We start from the raw sequence: 20,384 nt of genomic DNA, 5'->3' as shown, positions 1-20,384 counted from the left end.
ACTAACGCACCAATAACACAGCAGCGGTGGCAAGCCTTGTAAAACACAGTCTTAAAAATGGGGAGGGTGGGGGGCATTTTAACTGGGCTATTCTGAGGCCCTCGTGGTTCAGACTCACAGCCCCCCCCCCTTGCCAGAGCGGCCTGAGGGGGGTTTAGATACAAACTCACAGGAGCTTTTTTAGCGGAAGTTGACTGGCCAAATCTGTGCCTTTGACAGGTGTGTGGTAGTGTCACAAAATGACCACTGGAGGGAGGAGAGTCAAGCCAACAGGACCAGTCTGATTTCACTTGTTGTGTGTGTGTGTGTGTGTGTGTGTGTACGAAGGTCCTCGAAGGTCCACCATCATTGACTTTCGGTGAGCTCTTCTGGAATGTGGAGGTTCTCTCTCACTTAGTTATTCTCTCTCTTGCTTCAAAAATGAAGTCTTGTTGAAAAGTTTTGCTTCACATTCAAGCGTTTAGTTCACAAGAGCCGCTCCTGAATTGGCAATAAGTGGAATCGGATTTGATCAGAGGACCTGGGGACTGGGATGTTAACGGGCTGAGTCAACATCAGGCACAGATGACTCAGTTAGCACACTCTAATGTGCAAGAGGGTGTTTGGTCTCAAAACTCAAATGAGAATTTTATTTAAATCAAACAGGAACATAGCCACTTTTTACTGGCATGAAAATGAGACCAAGAAAATGAAAACGAGGCTTAATTTCGGCTGTCGAGTGAAAAAAGAAGGTTCTCTGGGCACCGAAATGATTCACTGCGCGTTGATTCCGCCCAATTAAAATGCAATTTCTTTCCGCTCAGAAATGTAATTGTTCGTACAGGAGAAAAACGATAATAGGTGCTTGTTTATCAAAACATGACAGATTCATTTTTGTTTGTTTGTTTGTTTTTTAGCTGCACTGGGTGTCTGAGGCATTTCATTATGAATAAAACTGCCAGTGTGTCGCAATAAGCATCTGAGAGTAAAACAACCCTGCTTCTTACAAGACATAAAAATATAATGTTAATTTAACACTATGTTTAAGTCCACATGTAAGTCTACATATTTACAATGTATTGCAATGCATCCTGTTTCCTTATGGGTGGTAATCCCCGATTGGATAAGTAGGCTAGTTACTTGCAACTATGATTCATGTAATTGCAGCTCACTTTGCAAAATTGCACTGAACTGACTTGGAATTAAATGACCTTACAGACATGCAATACCTATCTATCCTCATTTAAAACCCTTTATGACTCTTCAGTCAAGATTTAAATAAATGGACACGCGAATAACTTTGAGAAAGAGACGATTAGTGACGAATTTAAGATCAAGGTTCATCCTTTCTATGCACAAATATTACTGCATTTTGCCCCCCCCCCCCCCAAGTCCTCCATATAGCACAAAAGCAGCACACAGAACTGTACCAGTCCAAGCAAATGTGTTGATCCAGGCTGTGCGCTGATCTGGATCACAGCGATAATGGCGGGTCCTTTACCTTCAGCCACACGTCACGCACACACGCCACACACTAAGGCCCAACAGCAGCGGTACTTACGGAAGGTCCTAGAAAAGAGAAGAAGAAGGATAAAATCAATTTAGGACATCATAATCAAAAAGAAGGCTGTATAACTCAATGCAATCTCTTAGCACACTTCACATCCAGATTTGAAATAATGCACTAAATACATTTCCAGGGTGTCTGAGGTTTTCCATTATAATGCTCATTGAATCCTGCCATTTCTTTTTTTACCTGTATCATTTAACTTTGGAAAATGATCATCATGATAATCACACTATATTATACCCAGAAGCACCTCACAGGGCGGCCTGTCAATCACATTCAGGGCTGTAACTGCCACTGAGGACACAGAGTTCATGTCCTGGTTTTTTTTTTGGTTTTTTTTTTTTTAAACATGCGTTTCCGAAGTCTATATTTAATTCTCCTCTTTACAGAGAACATCAGCTGCAATTCGTGTAGGAGGACGAATGAATAGCCTTCAATATTTGCCCAACTTTAAGCCTAATCTAGAGGCATATGTACAGCAGTTGCTTGTCCACCCCTACCCTAGCCCTACCTCATCCCCCACCCCACCCCACCCCAGCTGAGTCTCTTGACCTCTATTTTTTTAGGTCCTGGTTACCTACCCGATCGCATTTCATTGCATTTTAGGCATTTGGCAGAACTTACATTCCTCTAAAATTCAATCAGTGTCTAAAGCTGGACATGTACTGAAGCAGTTCGGGTTAGGCACAGTCCTCTGGGGTATGGAGGCTGTGCCCCCGGCAGGGAGTCAAACCCGCAACCTTTGCAACTGCAGAGCCCAGTTTCGCCCAGCCAGGCCCTAACCCACTGTATTAATATAGCGCCCTGTGGCACGTGTATTTCCGGAAGCATCCAGCATTTTCTGGCTACTGGGGGGGGGGGGGGGGGCGTTGCAGCTGATATAATAAATATAGCGGGAGCCGACACCGCCATGTTTTTCCCATTACTGCCACTCAGAGGGGCCCCCCGCGTGGGGGGGGGGGGGGGGGAGAGAGAGGCGAGAGAGAGAGAGAGAGAGAAACCATGGCCGATCATTAGCGCTTATTAGCCCCCCCCAAAACCACGGTGCTTTCTTTTTCTTTTTTGGGGGGGGTGGGGGACTGGCCTTTATGGTTTCCCCTTACATCTGCCCAATCGCACATCCATTAAGCTTTCAGACACGGTTCAAACAAACTTGTTGCTGTATGAAGGGAAGGAAAAAAACTGGACATAACGACACAATTTTATTTTTTAACGTCTTTTTTCTGGAAAAAATGCACTTACATTGTACTCTCACTCATGTGGATGTTGCAATGGAATAAACTACATCGTTTGTATTCCTTAACAACACACACTTATATATTTCATGAAAATAATTTCTCTCTGTAATATGTCCACCATGCCAAGGTTTGCAATAGCCCCTTCACTCTCAAGCATCAAAGTTGTTTAAAAAGAGAAATGCAACAGAGCCAGGTCTGCCACGAGCTCTGAACTATAGTATCGCAAAACAACGAGAGAAACGATTGGCTCGCTGATCCAAAGTCCAAAGGCCAAGGGGCAAAATCACACTCGCATTGGTTCTCCAGGGGTCACAGGGGTGTCATTCGACAGTGGACTTTCAAGTTATTACTCACGTCTGAAGTCTGCCGCGGTAACATATTGCACTTCCCTTTCCCGTTTTATACCAAACTTTGAAATTAAATTCAGGAGCACGTCTCCTTTTACCTCACAAACCTGCAGTAGTTCTGAAATATTTACTGCCTCTGTTCGTGCCGTTTGTCTGTGTTGTTGTCAGTGGTTTCTTTTCAGACGGCAAACTTATTCGCAGTTTTTATAAAAAATTCAATTGTAAACTTTCTTTCCTTCAATACCGCACGTCATTGTGCTCAAAAACACCTTTGCCAGGCTGTAGGCTACTGAATGCGCGCTGCGTAGTTCGCAATATAAGGTTTATTGAATTAAGTCCTGCCCTTCAGATGTTTGTGCACAAATAATGCACTCCCTGTTAACAACAGAAAGGTAGAGACAGGTGGCAGCTATAAGCAACTTTTAAAAAAAAATACTGGCCTTCACTTACATTATGTTTTCATTTTATGTTATTATTTTTATTTTATTGTGTTTTTTCAATATTCTTAACTTTTTCAATGCTGTGGATTTTTCTGTTGGTCTATATGTTACCTTGATACTTCGGTTTATTAAGTACTTTTTGTTCCGTTGGTTCAGAACAGAACTCTCTTTCTCCTAATTAGGAATGCCCCCTCGCGTTCGCCCCCAGCCGTACTCCGCTGCCGAGGAGGGGGGGACGGGGACGGGACGGGGGCAGAACATCTTGTGCCCTCCGGCGGAAAAAAAAACAGCGGCTTCCTTTCACAGCGTGGTACTCAAGCAGAGCCGACACAGACATGAGTCACAGGAGGACAGGGCACTTCATGCGTGCGCTAAAATGACCTGGGGGGGGGTGTGGGGGGGTGGTGAGCAATCAGACAGAGACGCGGTCATCTCAAAGCAACTGAACCCCTCCAGCTCAGGGGTGTAGCGACGAATTCTGAGCACCCTGAAAGAATATTGCTATGGGCCCTCCCTTTTTTTAATGAAAGAAACTGACTTTTTTTTTTTTTTTTTTTTTAAGCTGTGGGCCCCTAGAATCGTCATCACCTTCCACCCCACCAGTGACAGGCCTGCCCCACTTCCCTGGGTGATGCTACGCCCAATTTCGTCCCCACCCCATGGGGCTGCAGCCAAGCTGCTTAATGTTCAAAGCTCCTGCCACTGAATCTCATTTTGTTTCGACATCATTTATTTGTGCCAACTCCTTGCTTCGGTGTCCGTTTCCATTTTCACCGTAAATCCCACAACCAGGTGGAATGAGAACTGTGCTGGGGACCCCGAGCAGACCCTGCGGCTCTCTGGAGCCAGGACTGGGGACTGAAGCGTTCGCCCAGAAAAAAAACACCTTGCAGGAGTCCATAAAAAAAATAAAAATAAAAACCTTCTGGGGAAAGAAAAAAAAACTCAGTGTGCTTAGTGTTTACATTCGCCGTTAAAAAGCTCCAGTTTTACGCGGGAACAGTTCATCTGCCTCACAGGGGGGAGGGGGGGGGGAGAAGAGAGAGAGAGGAGGTGAGGTGAACATAAAAGGACGAGGAGATTACACAGAAGCGGCGGCGGCAGCGGCGATGGCGGACGCTCGCTAAATCAACCCGGCCGCAGAGCGGGCCGATGGACGCGATAGGGGAGCAGACAGCCGTAAAAACACATCGTCCACCCGCGCCGCGCTTCTGAGAGACTGAACAGCGGGGAGACGGAGAGTTATTACTGCAGGAAGCTCCGCTCACACCCCTCCTCTCCCAGCCTCCGCTCCGCTCGCTCCGCTCCTCTCCCAGCCCTCACTCCGCTCCTCTCCCAGCCCCCGCTCCGCTCCTACCCCTCCTCTCCCAGCCCCCGCTTCGCTCCTACCTCCTCTCTCAGCCCTCTCCCAGCCCCCGCTCCGCTCCTCCCAGCCCCGCTCGCTCCTACCCCCCTCCTCCCAGCCCCGCTCCCTCCTCTCCAGCCCCCGCTCCGCTCGCACCCTCCTCTCCAGCCCCGCTCCGCTCCTACCCTCCTCTCCCAGCCCCCGCTCCGCTCGCACCCTCCTCTCCCAGCCCCGCTCCGCTCCGCTCATACCCTCTCTCTCAGCCCCGCTCCGCTCCTACCCTCCTCTCCCAGCCCGTACCCTCCTCTCCCAGCCCCGCTCCGCTCCTACCCCTCCTCTCCCAGCCCCCGCTCCGCTCCTACCCCTCCTCTCTCAGCCCCTCACCCCTCCTCTCCCAGCCCCCGCTCCCCTCCTCTCCCAGCCCTCGCTCCGCTCCTACCCCTCCTCTCCCAGCCCCGCTCCGCTCCTCTCCCAGCCCCGCTCCTCCTACCCCCCTTCCAGCCCCCGCTCCGCTCCTACCCTCCTCTCCCAGCCCCCGGGGACACGCCTCCTCTCCAGCCCCGCCCGCTTCTGAAGACCCTCCTTTCTGCAGCCAGCTCCGCTCACACCCCTCCTCTCCCAGCCTCCGCTCCGCTCGCTCCGCTCCTCTCCCAGCCCTCACTCCGCTCCTCTCCCAGCCCCCTCCGCTCCTCCTCTCCCAGCCCCCGCTCCCTCCTCTCCAGCCCCGCTCCGCTCCTACCCCTCCTCTCCCAGCCCCCGCTCCCCTCCTCTCCCAGCCCCGCTCCCTACCTTTCCCGCTCCTCTCCTACCCTCCTCTCCCAGCCCCGCTCCCTCCTACCCCTCCTCTCTCAGCCCCCGCTCCCTCCTCCCTCCTCTCTCAGCCCTCCTCGCTCCGCTCCTCCTCCCTCCTCTCCCAGCCCCCGCTCCCCTCTCCAGCCCCGCTCCGCTCCACCCCTCCTTACCCGCTCCCTCCAGCCCCCCTTCCGCCCCTCCTACCTCCTTCCAGCCCCCGCTCCGCTCCTACCCCTCACCTCTCTACCCTCAGCCCCGCCCCTCCTCTCCTACCCCTCCTCTCCCAGCCCCCGCTCCGCTCCTCTCTCCCAGCCCTCCGCCTCCCCCTCACCCCCTCCTCTCCCAGCCCCTCCCCCTCCTCCCCAGCCCTCCTCTCCCAGCCCTCACCCCTCCTCTCCCAGCCCTCCTCTCCCAGCCCCCGCTCCGCTCCGCTCCTACCCCTCCTCTCTCAGCCCCCGCTGCTGTTCCACAGTAAAGATCTCTTTCTGATGCGGAATCAATCTACCGCATCAGACTGTATCAAAAGACTTGATATGACGTTACTATACACCAGCATTTCAGACTCTCTCTCTCACTCTCACACACACATTTGATTTATGGACAGATTATTACTACTACTACACCTAGCATTTCAGACTCTCTCTCTCTCTCACACACACACACACGTTTTATTTATGGACAGATTATTACTATGACCATGCCTAGAATTTCACACACACACAAGTGTTTGATGTATTAATATATTACTACTACACCCACCATTTCAGACTCACACGGGTTTGATTTATGAAAATATTAACACCAAGCATCAGACACACACACACAAGCTTTTGATTTAGAAAGATATTACTACAGCGATTACTACACCTAGCATTTTAGACATTTACATTCACCCCTTACAAACTGCAACAACCATCACCTGCACCCTCCAACACTAATCCACCTCTCCTAATGCCCTGTTGCACACCTATAATCCACAATGTGATTCACATTTGGATGCAATCTCTGCTGTCAAACATTTGAAGTCCTGGGGGGGGGGGGCAGTTTCGGCCCCTTTTGGCATCCCAGCACTTAAGAGCTTAATTTACTGTAAATTAGGGGCTGGCTGAAGAGTCTCACTCACACACACACACACACACACACACACACACGCACACATACACACACACTCCATCGAGCGCCACCGCCCCAGCCAGCACACTGTGGAAAAGTTTTTGAACTTTCTTTTTTTTTTTGCTGGCCACCCATCGGGTCACTTCTAAACCAGCACAGTCTCCAGAGTGGAATCCAAGCCCGTCAAGCCGGGAGCACAAGCTTCCCAAAGCGCTCACCTTGAATCATTAAAATCCCAGATTTACAAACAAACCTTCTGCCGTTTTGTTGAAAAACACCAGTGTACCAGACAGCAATTTCGTTCAACGAAATTTTTTTTTTTCCAGGGTAAACACCTGAGGGTTTCTCCCCAACCCCATCCCCCCCCCCCCCCCACCCCCCCAATCCCAACAACACCCCCCACCCCCAAAGATTTTCCCTTCCTAATTTTCCCGCCGTGGTTAGCGGGATTCTCAGGGCCTTCCGTGAGGGGATGAAAGAGTGTTCTCGCCATCTTGGGCAGACGCCACACCTGGGAAGAGCTCGTGGCGTTCTCTCTCTCACGTCTGAAAACACGCGCTGGGGGGGCTCTGTGGTCCGCAACCGTGATGGAGCTCAAAAATAACCCTCGCCCCCCCCCCCCCCCCCCACCTCCTAGTGTACACACGTGTTAATGAGAGGGGAGGGGAGGGGAGCTACAGTGTCCTCATTCATATAGAGGGGTTCCCAAACTTTCAAAGCCCAGGGATCCTGTCAGTGAAAAAATGGCTGACACACACACTCTGTGGCCTACAGCCCAGAGCCTAATGTAGCCTAGCCTTCCTCCATGCTAGCACAGCTAGCGCAGCCTTCAGTTTGATTAAATAATCATACTTTGGAGGGAGGGGGACGCTGGGGGTGCTTTTCCACCACCCAGGACCCATAACGGGCACGACATAGGAACATAAATAAATGTGGATCTATTAAAATGAGTTTGGATGAGGAGTGATGGTGGGTGATGTCATTTCCTACACCAACGTATCTTCACTTGGCTTTTGATTGGTTCGTTCGGAGTAACGGAATCAGGTTAATTCAGTGCTGACGTCGGTAATTCCCACAGGGATCTGTAAAGCACAGCCAGAAACTATCCACCAATCACTGACTGTGTTGTTCTACTGACCGTCACCAACCAACTCAAATTCCGTGGACCTCTTTTATGTTTTCCGTGTGAAAGGTGACTGTGCTACCATCGTACCGATCATTGAGGAGGTCATAGTTTTGATTCCGGGGCTGTCGCATGTTTGAGGGAGAGAACCAGACAGAAACGCTTCACTATAAATAATCATGAATCATTACATTCTGACTGCCCATCCTGGCATTCCAACTGCCTACCCGAGACCCTCAGGCAATGCCACAGTCCGGGCAAAGGGTAAAATCACAAACACAGCCGCTGCAGTCTGACTGTGACGCAGGCAGCCCAGGTCTTAGTTGACTGTCATGCCAGAGGAAAAAAAACAGAGAAGATAGCTGCACTTTTCCCTAAGTACCCCTCTCTCCCTCGCAGCATGCCATTGAGAAGAGTGGGAAAATTCAGATAAATGGTTTCATTGTAATATAAACTACACTTCTTGGCTCCTGCTGGGGAGCTTTTCACACAAGAAATGAGTCATCTCTCAGATGACTGGCTGGATAAACATTTCTGGGGTTAAAAAAATAAGGGTCTGATTATGACAGTACTAATCCATCATCTTTCAGAAACGGAGCGCCGAGCTACTGGCCAAAGCACTTCTCCAGTCCTTACTGAACGAGACAGTGCATGCGAATCATGGGAGCCAAGGTATCAATGTTCCATTGCTTTTGCCTGAAACCCTAAATCCACATTCAGCATAATATATAATTAGCAAAACGTGTTGGTTTAATCAAGACAGGATACATGACAAAGGTAGTTGGGGGGAAAAAGTTTTTTTCCCAGATTTTTTAAGACTAAACCCATGAACATAATTAGGCACAATGTTCTATTAAATGGCAAGTGTGCTGTTAAACTGAGAGGAGGCATCTGCAGTCTTTTCAATGGCCATAAATTTATAATATGACATGTGAATATGAATATGAGTGCATCACGTTCATCTGAAAGAAAATCTTTAAAATTTGAGAACTCTAGTCTCCGGTCTCTATAGTTATCGACAAGCCTGTTGGAAAAGACAATCCCTGTAACGTCTGATAATTAGCAAAAAAAAAAGGATATGTGAAAGATTACATGGTCAAAAGCTTCCACAAATGAGTGTTGTGATTGTCCGTCACTAAAACCAAAAACTTCACAACAGTCTCATTAATGAGTCAGCAACGCTTTCCCCCACACGTGTGAGCACAGGACGGAATGTGGAACGTTTCTCTCAAAGTCAAAGTGTTTTTTATTTGTCAAGTGCACAGTATAACACAGGTCATTCTGAGCAAGGAAATTCTTATGACATGGCAGGCAGCAACTACGTAGGAGCAAGAGCAAAAATATCGAAAAATATCTAAAATATCAAAAAATATCTAAAATATACATAATATTAAACATAGTATTAAATATTAGCAGTAAATAAGTACCAGCCTGTACAGATGGGGGATATGGACAGTGAGAATAGGAGTATTAAATATTTAAATATTAACCATATAAAGTGCAGGAGTGCTGATGAATATGTGCATAAGATTGTACATTGAACGTACATAGCATACACAGGAGGTCATGTGATCAATGTGATCCCAGAGATTAATGTTCCTGGTTGAGAAGCCTGATGGCCTGAGGGAAAAAACTGTTTGTAAGTCTGAAACATTTCATTTGGGCATCAGTGAGTTCCTAAAGCCCAGGTTCCACCGAGATTTGAACTCGGATCGCTGGATTCAGAGTCCAGAGTGCTAACCATTACACCATGGAACCCCGCAGGGTTCCAGAACACTGGGCGAGGTTCCGCCACCCACCTGGCTCGCCGTCCTTGCCTCTTCTTCCTCGCTTTCCTGGGGGTCCTGGGAGACGGGAGAGAAAACACCGTCAGCGTTTAAAAAAAGAAAAAACCTGACATCCAAACCGTCTTCCGGCCCTAGACGTCCTTTCGACATCTGCACCTTCTCACACTTTCTTTATCGGTTTTTTTTTTTTTTTTTTTGAACAGAGAGACACAGAAGTTGAGAGAGAACACTTTTTCAGAACAATCCCATGGAGGACAAGCCAGAATCTAGACATCGAGACGAATTGGAAATCTTGGTTGAGAGGAATTTTAACATAAACGGAATCGGCATAGCTCAGGTGTTACCTGATTATAGATTGGCTAGCCTACGTCCTCTTTGGCTAGAAAACGTTCACTTCTCAACCCAACGCAGCCGGAGTTTCACCTGAACACCTAGATGGTGTTTCACTTCTCACCACAAAAAATGTTCACCGGGGTTGCTCTCCTGGTTTCACTTATTCCTTTCTGAAGCTGGGCTATTTCAGATTAGATGCTCGTTTCCTAATTAGTTTTTTTTTTTTTTAAATCTTTTAAAATAACGGCCCTTTTTTTTTTTTGTTTTTTTGCTGTGAACTCGCCCGCCCGCCCAAAACACTTTCCATAAGCTACGATCTGCCGGAATTCAGTGGGAAAAAGGACTAAAGCAATTATACGGACTGTTAAACTTCCACATGCTTGGGAACTTTTAACTAAATCCCACACTGGAAGCCCCTCAGCGCCGCTGTCCAATTACTTATGAAACGGCGAAAGCCGAAGACGTGAAATTGGCTTCCTCAGGGGGGGTGCAGAACGGTCGTTTCAAAAACCAACAGCTGTCAGCAATGAGTCTTCGGTGTCGACTTGAACGCTGCGGATCTGGAGGGGGCCAGGTAGGCCTCGCCAAGCCTAGCAGGGGGAAGCAACTGGCCTTCGTCAACACTGAGAGCACCACAGACTACAACTAAAAAAGCCTGAAGTCCAAAAAAGCACAATCCCAAGTCCAAGAGCCAAGTCTTTTGTACACTGCTCAAAAGAAAAAAAAAAAGGATATTTAAACAAGCACATTACACCAAATGAATGGTGAGAGTCTCTACTGTATATAGTTGGACAGAGTATCTCAACAAAAATAGACTGGGATTTTTTTTTTTTTTTTTGCAGTTTTAAATTTATATTCGAGGTCCTGGTATTCCCTTTCAGTAAATCTCAAGGTTCTCTTCTCTTATTATAACCATACACAATTTCATAATTAATGTCCCCCACTAGAAGGCTTCATTTTGGTCATGTCAAAACAAAGAAATATAAACCAATAGGCTTCCTTTGCATTAAGTGATGTACTCCAGGTCTCGTTGTGTAAATATACTTTACAGAGGTAGCCCTATCATTATATATGAATAAGCTCGCTTTAACTCTCATCAATTCAAAGAATGGCATCTTTTACATCTCAGCTGACAGAAGTTCGAATGGACTCCGCTGTTTAGTAATTTAACCGTGGCTGTACTTCGCCAAGGTGTCACACAAGAAAAATTGCTTTCGGAAATTAATTCAAAGTGAATAAAAAAATTCCCCTTCAATCCGCACTGTGCCTGGAAGAAGCAGCCGTACAAATATTTGTGGGCTTGAAAACATTTTTGAGAACAACTCAGGCGTTTTTGCACGTTTTGTGATTTCTGCGTTGCAGGCCCCCCCCCACGAACCAATATCTGCCACCATTGTGCAATCCTGTAACCACAAGGTCATAGGTTTGAATCCCTAGTCTGAGATTGCCAGTTTCAACCCTGATTCGAATGCCCTGAGGTGTCTTGCCTCAGCAAAAAATTTATCTGGGTTAAAGTACAAGATTTACCGCAAAATGTAAAGTATACAAATGCGCATGTTGCAGGAGAGCGACAACCTGCTGGGAAGAATAAGTTGACGTGATGCTGAGCATTCACCATGTTTCTCATAAATGTTTATACCCCCCCAACAACCGCCCCCCATCTTTAACCCCCCCCCAGACCGCGGCGAGCTCTGGAAATACCGCGCGCGGGCGGGAGCGGCAGCAGCGACTTCTCCGCCCCGGTTATTTTACTTATTTTACTGACGGGAGTCAGTCGGCAGGAGACCGCAGTTTCTCACGAGCATGAAAAAGTTCTGGTCGTCTCAGAGGCGTGTGTTCCCTGGGGCAAATGGACTGGACCAGCGAGTACATCAGACATCACAAAGAGAGCTGCAAAAACAAGCAAGAGCTGCCCTCCCTGCCTTCTCCCAGTCATGCGGCTGCACTGAGGGCCTTTCCACAGGCCCGACCGTCTGTGAGCTCGCTGGCTTAGGAATGTTCTCTTGGAAGAGCTCCAAGGGTATTATTTAGTTCAAGTGCAATGGCAGTTGACGACTATGTTGTTTGAAGTGTGTTCAGCTCGATCAAAAAAAAAATAAAAAAAACTCCAAAAACGTTAATTTATTAATAAACTAAACCAATTCACACAGTGCTTCAGCGATGACAAAGCTTTGAATCTAAACAATTGACCAGGGCCGAGTTTTTGCCTTGCGACACAGACAGTACCTGTGCTACCTGTACATACGGTTTATGTGTTCAATAAGCGTTCTGTATAAACACGATTCAGAAATAGCCTAGGTTACGACAAGACCAATGGACATTGTTGCACAGCGTGACTGTGTACAGTGAGTCAAACGGTTAGGGACCCTGGAACTGGAGGCTGCGGGTTGGATTCCCAGTCGGGACCTTGGCGCATTATTGGACCTGCTGCACTTGACCCGAACCGCTTCAGGAAACCATCCAGCTGCATTAACGGATCGTCAAGACAAGAGCTACACAAGCCAGATGAGCAGTCTGCTAAATGCAATAAATCCAGACAAAGCAGCTAATGTCTCCAGGCCCGTTTGATTTTTTTTGGCCGAGCCCAATTCCCTAAAGGGGGGTCCCCATCTTTTGAGCGGTGCAGAGGGTAACGGGACTGGGGAGGGAAGGGGAAACGACGGCCTGGTTTCCACGGCGGCGGACTGGTTTCCATGGCACCGCACACCTTTCTGATTAAAGACCACGAACCTGTGCTTCCGACGTGAGCGCCAGGGCTGCTTCCCATTAGCGCTGAGAGAGCTGTGCTGGTGTCTCTCTCTCTCTCTCTCCCGCTCTCTCTCCTTCTCTCTCTCTCTCTCTCTCGGAAGCAGCAAGCAGGTGTGACTTTCCTTCTCCTCTCATGGAAAGGCATGGAGTTCATTACAGACGCTAATTATCGCCACGTGAAGTTCAGGATCAGAATCCGCTTCCGTCCAAAATTCCCACCCAGTATCCCCCCCCCCCCCCCCCAACTCCATCCCATTGCCCTCCGCCCCCTTAAATACACCCCTACATTGCACCTCTGCGATTTCAACCACTTTACACAAGCCCATGCGCCAGAGCAGCCGGACTGCATTCCCTGTGCAGTCTTATCACAGGCTGCCTTCCTTACAGTACAAACAAATCTAGTCACTCCGTCAGGTTCATAAGCATTTGTGGGCATTAAAAAAACATAATGCAACAGAATATTACGCTGTTTATAACGGACAGAACGCAAAGTTTACAGTGCCGTGAAATCACCCATGTGGAACAGTAACTGCCCCCCTTAAACTTAATAACTGGTCGCACCACCTTTAGCGACAATAACTGCAACCAGACGCTTCCTATAATTTTATATCAGTTTCCCCACATAGCTGGGGTGGAATTGTAGCCCACTCTTCTTTGCGGTAATGTTCAATATGAGAGGCTTAGATTCAACAGGGCTGGCTGCAGTCAAGCCTGGCTGAGTTCAGTCAGTTGAATCTAATTATCAATTAAATTAGGTTAATTGGCTGATTGAGTAACTATGAGGGCAATTCGTTTTCCACATGGGTGATATGGGTGTTCATTCGTTTTATTCATTAAATAAAAGAAATCATTTGGATGATTTTGGATGAAATGGATTTTGCGTTTGCTGGTTTCCCTTTGTCTAATACTTCATTTTGTCTAAAGATCTGAAACCATTCACTGTGACAGATATGCAGTAATAATTATAGAGAAAATCAGGAAGGGGGCAAATACTTTTACACAGCGTGGTAAATATGAACCAGTCCAGTTGCATTACACACTTATCTGATCGTTTTCACTGAATAAGGCTTTCTTAATTCACAGATTGATAATATATACTTTACAACAGAGAGATATGCGGCAACTTGGAGGAAAAAACTGCACTGTATGACAATGAAAGTTGTTGAAGAACACTATGGGAAAGAAAAGGAGGAGAGTGTATTTTGGGGGTGGGGGCAGAGAATGTGACAGACTATGCACAAGCTAAGCGAATGACAGGGCACCTAACCAAACACATGACCAGCAGTCTCGTCTAAACACACTCCAGACTTTCTGCCCAAGTAGGACGAAACAATTGGAAGAGAAACGGTGCTTCTCTCATCAATTCAGAAACACAGACACAGACACAGACGCACACACACACACACACACACACACACACAGGCAGGCACAATGGCCTCTCTGTCCACCTCAAAGCTAAGCTGTCAGCCATAGGACCAGACATGCCAAACAGCCTATATTAGGAACATGTTGTGATTGGCCGGTAGCATCCCCACTGACCCTGCCCATACGCTGTATAAATACCACCAGCTCATAACATCAGGGCAGCACTATCAGATCCCCCAATTTAGACTCGGACTAAAGGGCTCTTTTATTCCCCAGGTCATCAAGTGGCTCTGTGAACAGATGAGCGCATGCACTGTAAAGACATGGGGAAAGTGCTTTGGGCCAAGGTGCAGTGATGGGGGAGCAGTGGGGGATTCTGGGTCATGTAGTTTGGTTAGGTTTGTAAGGCCATGGTCGCCTGTGTGTTATGTGATGTCTGTGTATGTAAGTGAATGCCATGTAATTATGATGAACAAACGTGCTTATGATGCACAGCACATTTATGAATAATCATACAACAAAATATAAGAGTATACTACATTCTGCAGCTGTTCCTCTTGTCTTTACTGCTCTGAACAGAACAGTCAGCACCCTTCCCAAAAGTGATTAATTGACAGCAATATGCTGCAGGAGATCATATGGCCTTAATGTAGATGCCACAGATCATCTCAGGTCACAGAGCAGTTGAGGTCACGATTCCACCATGTGATCCATCCACACAGTGGTGTTTTCTCTAGAGACGTTCTGTCTATGACATCACAATGCCTTTGTGATGCCACAGATTCTAGACTCAGCTCCTGTGTTCCGTCATGTTTGCTTCTTAACTACTAGAAGTTCCTGTTGATTCTGGAGTCCTTCGATTCTTAGGCCAGTTTGCAGTTAGGAGACGTATGATCATCGTTGCCCCTAGCGATTATCACGTTTGATGGTCATTCTCAACAACCTTTAGTTCATATCAGAGTGACGGGCGATCTGTCATCGTCGCTATAATCGTTGTCTATCGACTTAAATTGCATTGAACTTTGACCTCATTGCTTGCTCAGTTGTCATGACAAATATTATTACGGAACTTTTGGATATCCTGTAATTATCTTTAACGAAGCGCAAAGTCATCAGCTAGCCTGACCTGACATACACACGTTTAGGAAGCTAAAGAATGGCATATCACAGCAGCACGTTTAAAATGTTCTCCGCACGCAACAAACGTTTTGGGGCTAGTGACAAAAAATGCAATTATTTGGTAGAAGCCAATAATCATAACAATAATTATTAACAGGAGCATATAAAGTATGCAATTACTGCTGTAATACATGGAGAGGGGCTGATATTACAATTTATTCATTACTGCTTTAATGGCACTTTTAAATATTTAAATTCTTTTCTGAAAAGCAGCACAATTTCCGTGCTCAGATTTCTATGCAGGATTGATGAATTCACACATTACCATGACAACATGGACCGTAGAGGAACAGGGGAGAAGCATAATTATGCCGGTGACAAAGATGAAACCCATGTTCAATTACGATGTCACCCCCCGCCCCCCCCCCCATTGACAAGAGCCGGGGAGTGTTTAAAATTAGTCTGGGCATTTAATTTGCATGATGCTGATACGGTCACAGGGAGAGCGGATGCTAAAATAACACTAGGCCAGCTGTGTGGACATTTTGACCTCAGCTGTATAAAGTACAGAGTCGTTTTAATGGGTTTCACATGATAACCTTTCCTGGTATTTTTTTTTTCTTTTTGTTTTAAACAACCTTTTACTGTCCCAGGTTTTTGTTTTACCATCAACTGCAAATGGCTAATTGTAGCTGTAGTTCTGTCCCACTGATATTGCTTCTGTGAATTTCAGAGGAGACACAGACACACCTGAGTCCTCCACACCACGCACAGGTGTGTCTTTTCCACTCTGGGGGAGTCGAGCGTGGCTGTGTGTCCCCACTCCCAAATTTGACAGAGGAAATCTTTGCGGGACAGAAATGATTTATTTCTGCTCTGAAGGACTCCGAATTTGAGTCAATACTGGGTGATGGAACAACCTGCAGACTGAACGCCCTCCCTCATTGGGTGAAGATACCGCCAATCATTCAACCAGACCAATTGGCTTTGACGCGGTCAGTGGCTGAACAGGGTGACCACATGCCTCATTGCACCCGTTCAAATCCTGGTCTTTGCTTTTACTCTTGCATTGGATAAGAGCGTTCAGCACCCGCCCGCATTCTCCTGGACAAAGTTAAAGACAAGGTTGAAGAGGTAGTGATGACTGTACCCAGGCCAAGCCTTAATTTACTTAAATCCCTGAGTAACTGCTCTGCATTCTGTCAGCAATGATGAAATTAAAAAAATTTTCACATAAAAACAAAAACAAGCCAGCAGTGAACGGCCTCTCTCTCTCTAGAGGATTAAAATCCCAGAGAGCCCTCTTTTGCACTATACCTTCAGACGCATAGCAGAGTTCTTTTATTTCTTGTTTATGTTTTATTCTCCAGTCAGACTAAAGATGAAGGGCATTCAAGGGCAGCGACTGCAAAATTCACGCTGTAAAACAATCCAACTCCGTCTGTGCACGCTGTAAAACAGTGCACGCTCCATCCGTGCACGCTGTAAAACAGTGCACGCTCCATCCGTGCACGCTGTAAAACAGTGCACGCTCCCCCCGTGCACGCTGTAAAACAGTGCACGCTCCATCCGTGCACGCTGTAAAACAGTGCACGCTCCACCCGTGCACGCTGTAAAACAGTGCACATTCCCCCCGTGCACGCTGTAAAACAGTGCACGCTCCATCCGTGCACGCTGAAAACAGTGCACGCCACCGTGCACGCTGTAAAACAGCGCACATTCCCACGTGCAACGCTGTAAAACAGTGCACGCTCCATCCGTGCACACTGTAAAACAGTGCACGCTCCATCCGTGCACGTTGTAAAACAGTGCACGTTCCCTCTGTGCACGCTGGAAAACAGTGCACAAAACACGATTGCTCTTGAAAAACACAAATTAAACAAACAATTTCTGAGACACACCTTCAAAAAGTTTGCTGAAAGTAATGAATAAATTACGAACAGGTTTATTTTGGGGTGGGGGGGGGCATTCTGAGTAGTTTGATTATGAGACGGAAGCAATTTGTTAGCGCTACGCAGGAGGTTTTCAATCAGGACTATAATTAACAGCAGCTTGCATTAGCACAGCCTTAATGGATGCTAATCCATGCAGGCATGTGCCTTAAACTAAGAACAATTCATTTACAGTCAAGCCAAGCTACACGTTCATCTGAACATTTCAATTTACCACAGAGAAGGTAAACGTTTGGCCCGCGGCTTGGGCTGGACTCTCGGGAGTCTGAGCGCTTGCGATACCGGTCTCCGGGCCGCAGTGATCCCCACAGGTGCGCCCGGCCCGCGTCCGCTCAGAAGCGCCGACGCGCGTGCCGTACAGCGCCGGGCTCCGAGCTCGCGAGCGAGTCAGACATTCAGAGACACCACCGCCCACTGCCCCCCCACACTCTGATTTACAGCTCCTCTCATCCTCATAGCCCCAGAATCCCGCAGGAACGCTGCTGCAGATTCCGGTTCTGAACACAGACGAATCGTCCGCTTCCTGCGATTCCGTATCGGTTTCCCCCGGACTTGACCGGCAGCGACCGGTAGAAGTGTACCCAGGGCTGCCATCGAGGGGGTGGGGGGTGGGGGGGGGGTGGAGGGGGGGATACACTGTCCCAGGCTCTGGAGCAGGGGGGCACAATGTTCTCTGAACCAAATCAAATTAAATAAAAATTGTATTTACATAGCGCATTTCACAAACAATTGTCACAACATGCTTCACAGACAGCCCTGGCCTAAAGCTCCCCACAGGAGCAAGCCTAAAGCAACAGTGGCAAGGAAGAACTCCCTGTGGCAGATGGGACGAAACCTCGGAAGGAACCAGGCTCTGGGGGCGGGGAACCCTTCCTCCTCTGGTCGGTACAGGGTGTAGCTTTGAGAACTTGTGGCGAATATTACTGAATAATGATATGCACTGAGAAAAAAAAAAGTTTGTCCCAGGACACGGGACTTCCTCTCGGTATCCCAGCATGCACCAGAACATCTCAGACTCACTGAAGCCAACCCTGAGGGTGCCACGCAGCTCCGACTCGCACACGTTATTCACACGCGATTAGGCAAAGCATCAGACGCATTAAAAAGCCATGAAGACCACCATTTTATGATATAGCCATTTAACTGCAATTTAATGATATTTAACGATATGTCATTTATTTTCAGTAAGATATATATAGGTTGCATAAAAATAATACAGGAAAAGATGCATTAGTTTCTGCTGTCCCTAATAATCATGTCATTACAGGTCATTAGATATTTTAAAAATAAAATAAAATCTACAACAGTTTTTATTGTTGAAGGATGGGATAGAGTGTATAGATGCTATTTAGGAGTGTGAACTCTTTATTTGTTTTAGAGTTATGGGTTATCAATTCAGGATGGAGACAGTTTTTTTTTTTTTTTTTAAGATCAAAATCAATTCAAATCTCAAACTTCTGAAAAATCGGCAGACAACTAAAAAAACAAAATAAATAACAGACCATTGAAAGAGGCTGGAATCGATGAAATAAAACAGAGGAACCTGTCGAAAAAGCAATCTTTTCATCAGCGCCGCAGGGTTCCTGACCCGAACGGCCAGGAAATAACAGCGAGGGGGACGGTGAATTTCGGCGGGACGGAAACCTAACCCCCCCCCCCCTTGTGCTGCTAGCACAAACAGCATTCCGCCATCGAGGCATTCCGTCGAGCCGCCACACGTACTCCTCCGTCTGCCAGCGACCGCACCGCGGGGAAACGACCCCGCTCCAGAGCGAACGCACAACGTGATCTCCGGGCACGGTGGCGCAGCGGTCAGCACTGCTGCCTCGCCAGAAGGTTCTGGGTTCGAGTCCCGGCCGGCCGAATTCTCTCTGTGTGGAGTTTGCGTGTTCTCCCCGTGTTCACATGGGTGTCCTCCGGGTACTCTGGTTCCCCCCCCCCACACCAAAAACGCATGCATGTCAGGTTAAGTGTACTCCTGCCACTGGCCTTGACCAAGGCATTGGCCTCAGAACTGGAGTTGGTCCCCGGGTGCTGCACTGTGGCTGCCCACTGCTCCTAAGCAGCTGGGATGGGTTAAATGCAGAGGACAAATAACCACAGAGGATTCGATAAAGAATAAACTTAAACATCATCAATGAGCTCCTGGCTATTACTTATTGAAACAACTTTTTAACACAAACACAGGCATGGAACATCCCGTTTTCAGATCACAAAGTCACATTAAGATGTTCCAATGGTATTTTTTTTTGCCATTCATTAATATGCAACATCTGAGCACGACTGAAAGATCATAAATTGTACCACGCAGGACTGTCAGAAGTAAACTGATTTAAGAATTTGGTGGCCAGGCCTAGAAAGGAACATTGGGAAGGTGTGTCTCAGGTCATCTTCATGAAAAAAACATGAGTTTATATTGTCATCTACAAGTTAGACTGTGACTGCTACTTCCATGGTGACCACGCTCAGATTTAAAATGAATTCTCACAGCTCAGCGAATGGCGGGTTTCTCCTCAGACAGGGCCAACTGGCATCGCCATGGCGACCTCGGAACCCATCAGGTTGGGTGAGGGAGGTGTAAATTAATTTCCCAAGTTCAGCAAATGATGGTTTTCCCCCAGACAGAGAATCGTTAGGCCCGGCTCTGGGCCATGGCCGAAACGCCTGCATCGACACCTACAGAATTCAAAGCCAACATCTCATGCCCAGCATCAATACAATCCTTTAAAATACCACCAGGGAAATGTATCACATTAATACAGAACATTTCCAGACAGATAAATAAATAAAAACAAGCTGACCGTTCACCTTTTTCCCCACACAAAGAAACACAAAGAACTTCTTTAAGCGTCTCCAAGTTTGTTTTTTTTTTGGAGTTGTCACGTGGTGTTTAATGAACGCGTTTAGCTAATGGAACAATCGCACGGCACAACAATGGCCGCCCTGTCGCCACGGTTACCTCACAGGGCACTTTTACGGCCCGTCACAGGGCCGGCCCGCTCCACATGAATGGAAATCGTAAACATGCTGGAGTCCTACCAAGGAAGGCATAAATATTAACAAGAACCAGGGAGAGTCTCCACCTCGAACACAAGAACAGGCCTCGTGTTCTCCCCTACCCCACCCTCCCCCC

At 47.4% G+C, this 20,384-nt stretch overlaps 1 long non-coding RNA gene and 1 other non-coding gene across 2 annotated transcripts in view; both read right to left on the bottom strand.

The window, feature by feature from the left end:
* Positions 1-601: 601 nt before the first annotated feature.
* Positions 602-20,384, bottom strand: part of LOC135255855 (uncharacterized) — a 58,830-nt gene continuing 39,047 nt past the window's right edge. Inside the window, exons 3-4 of the long non-coding RNA XR_010330296.1 lie at positions 9,747-9,791; positions 602-1,548 (exon numbers count right to left, since the gene is read on the bottom strand). This is a non-coding gene — a long non-coding RNA (uncharacterized LOC135255855). The remainder of the gene's footprint in view (positions 1,549-9,746; positions 9,792-20,384) is intronic.
* trnaq-cug (transfer RNA glutamine (anticodon CUG)) lies at positions 9,634-9,705 on the bottom strand. Its single transcript has one exon. It is a non-coding gene; the product is annotated as a tRNA-Gln (tRNA).

This window comes from Anguilla rostrata, chromosome 5 (assembly GCF_018555375.3).
Source record: "Anguilla rostrata isolate EN2019 chromosome 5, ASM1855537v3, whole genome shotgun sequence".
Lineage (NCBI taxonomy): Eukaryota > Metazoa > Chordata > Actinopteri > Anguilliformes > Anguillidae > Anguilla > Anguilla rostrata.
Note: the sequence above shows the minus strand (reverse complement) of the source record. Positions and strands in the feature narration are given on the sequence as shown.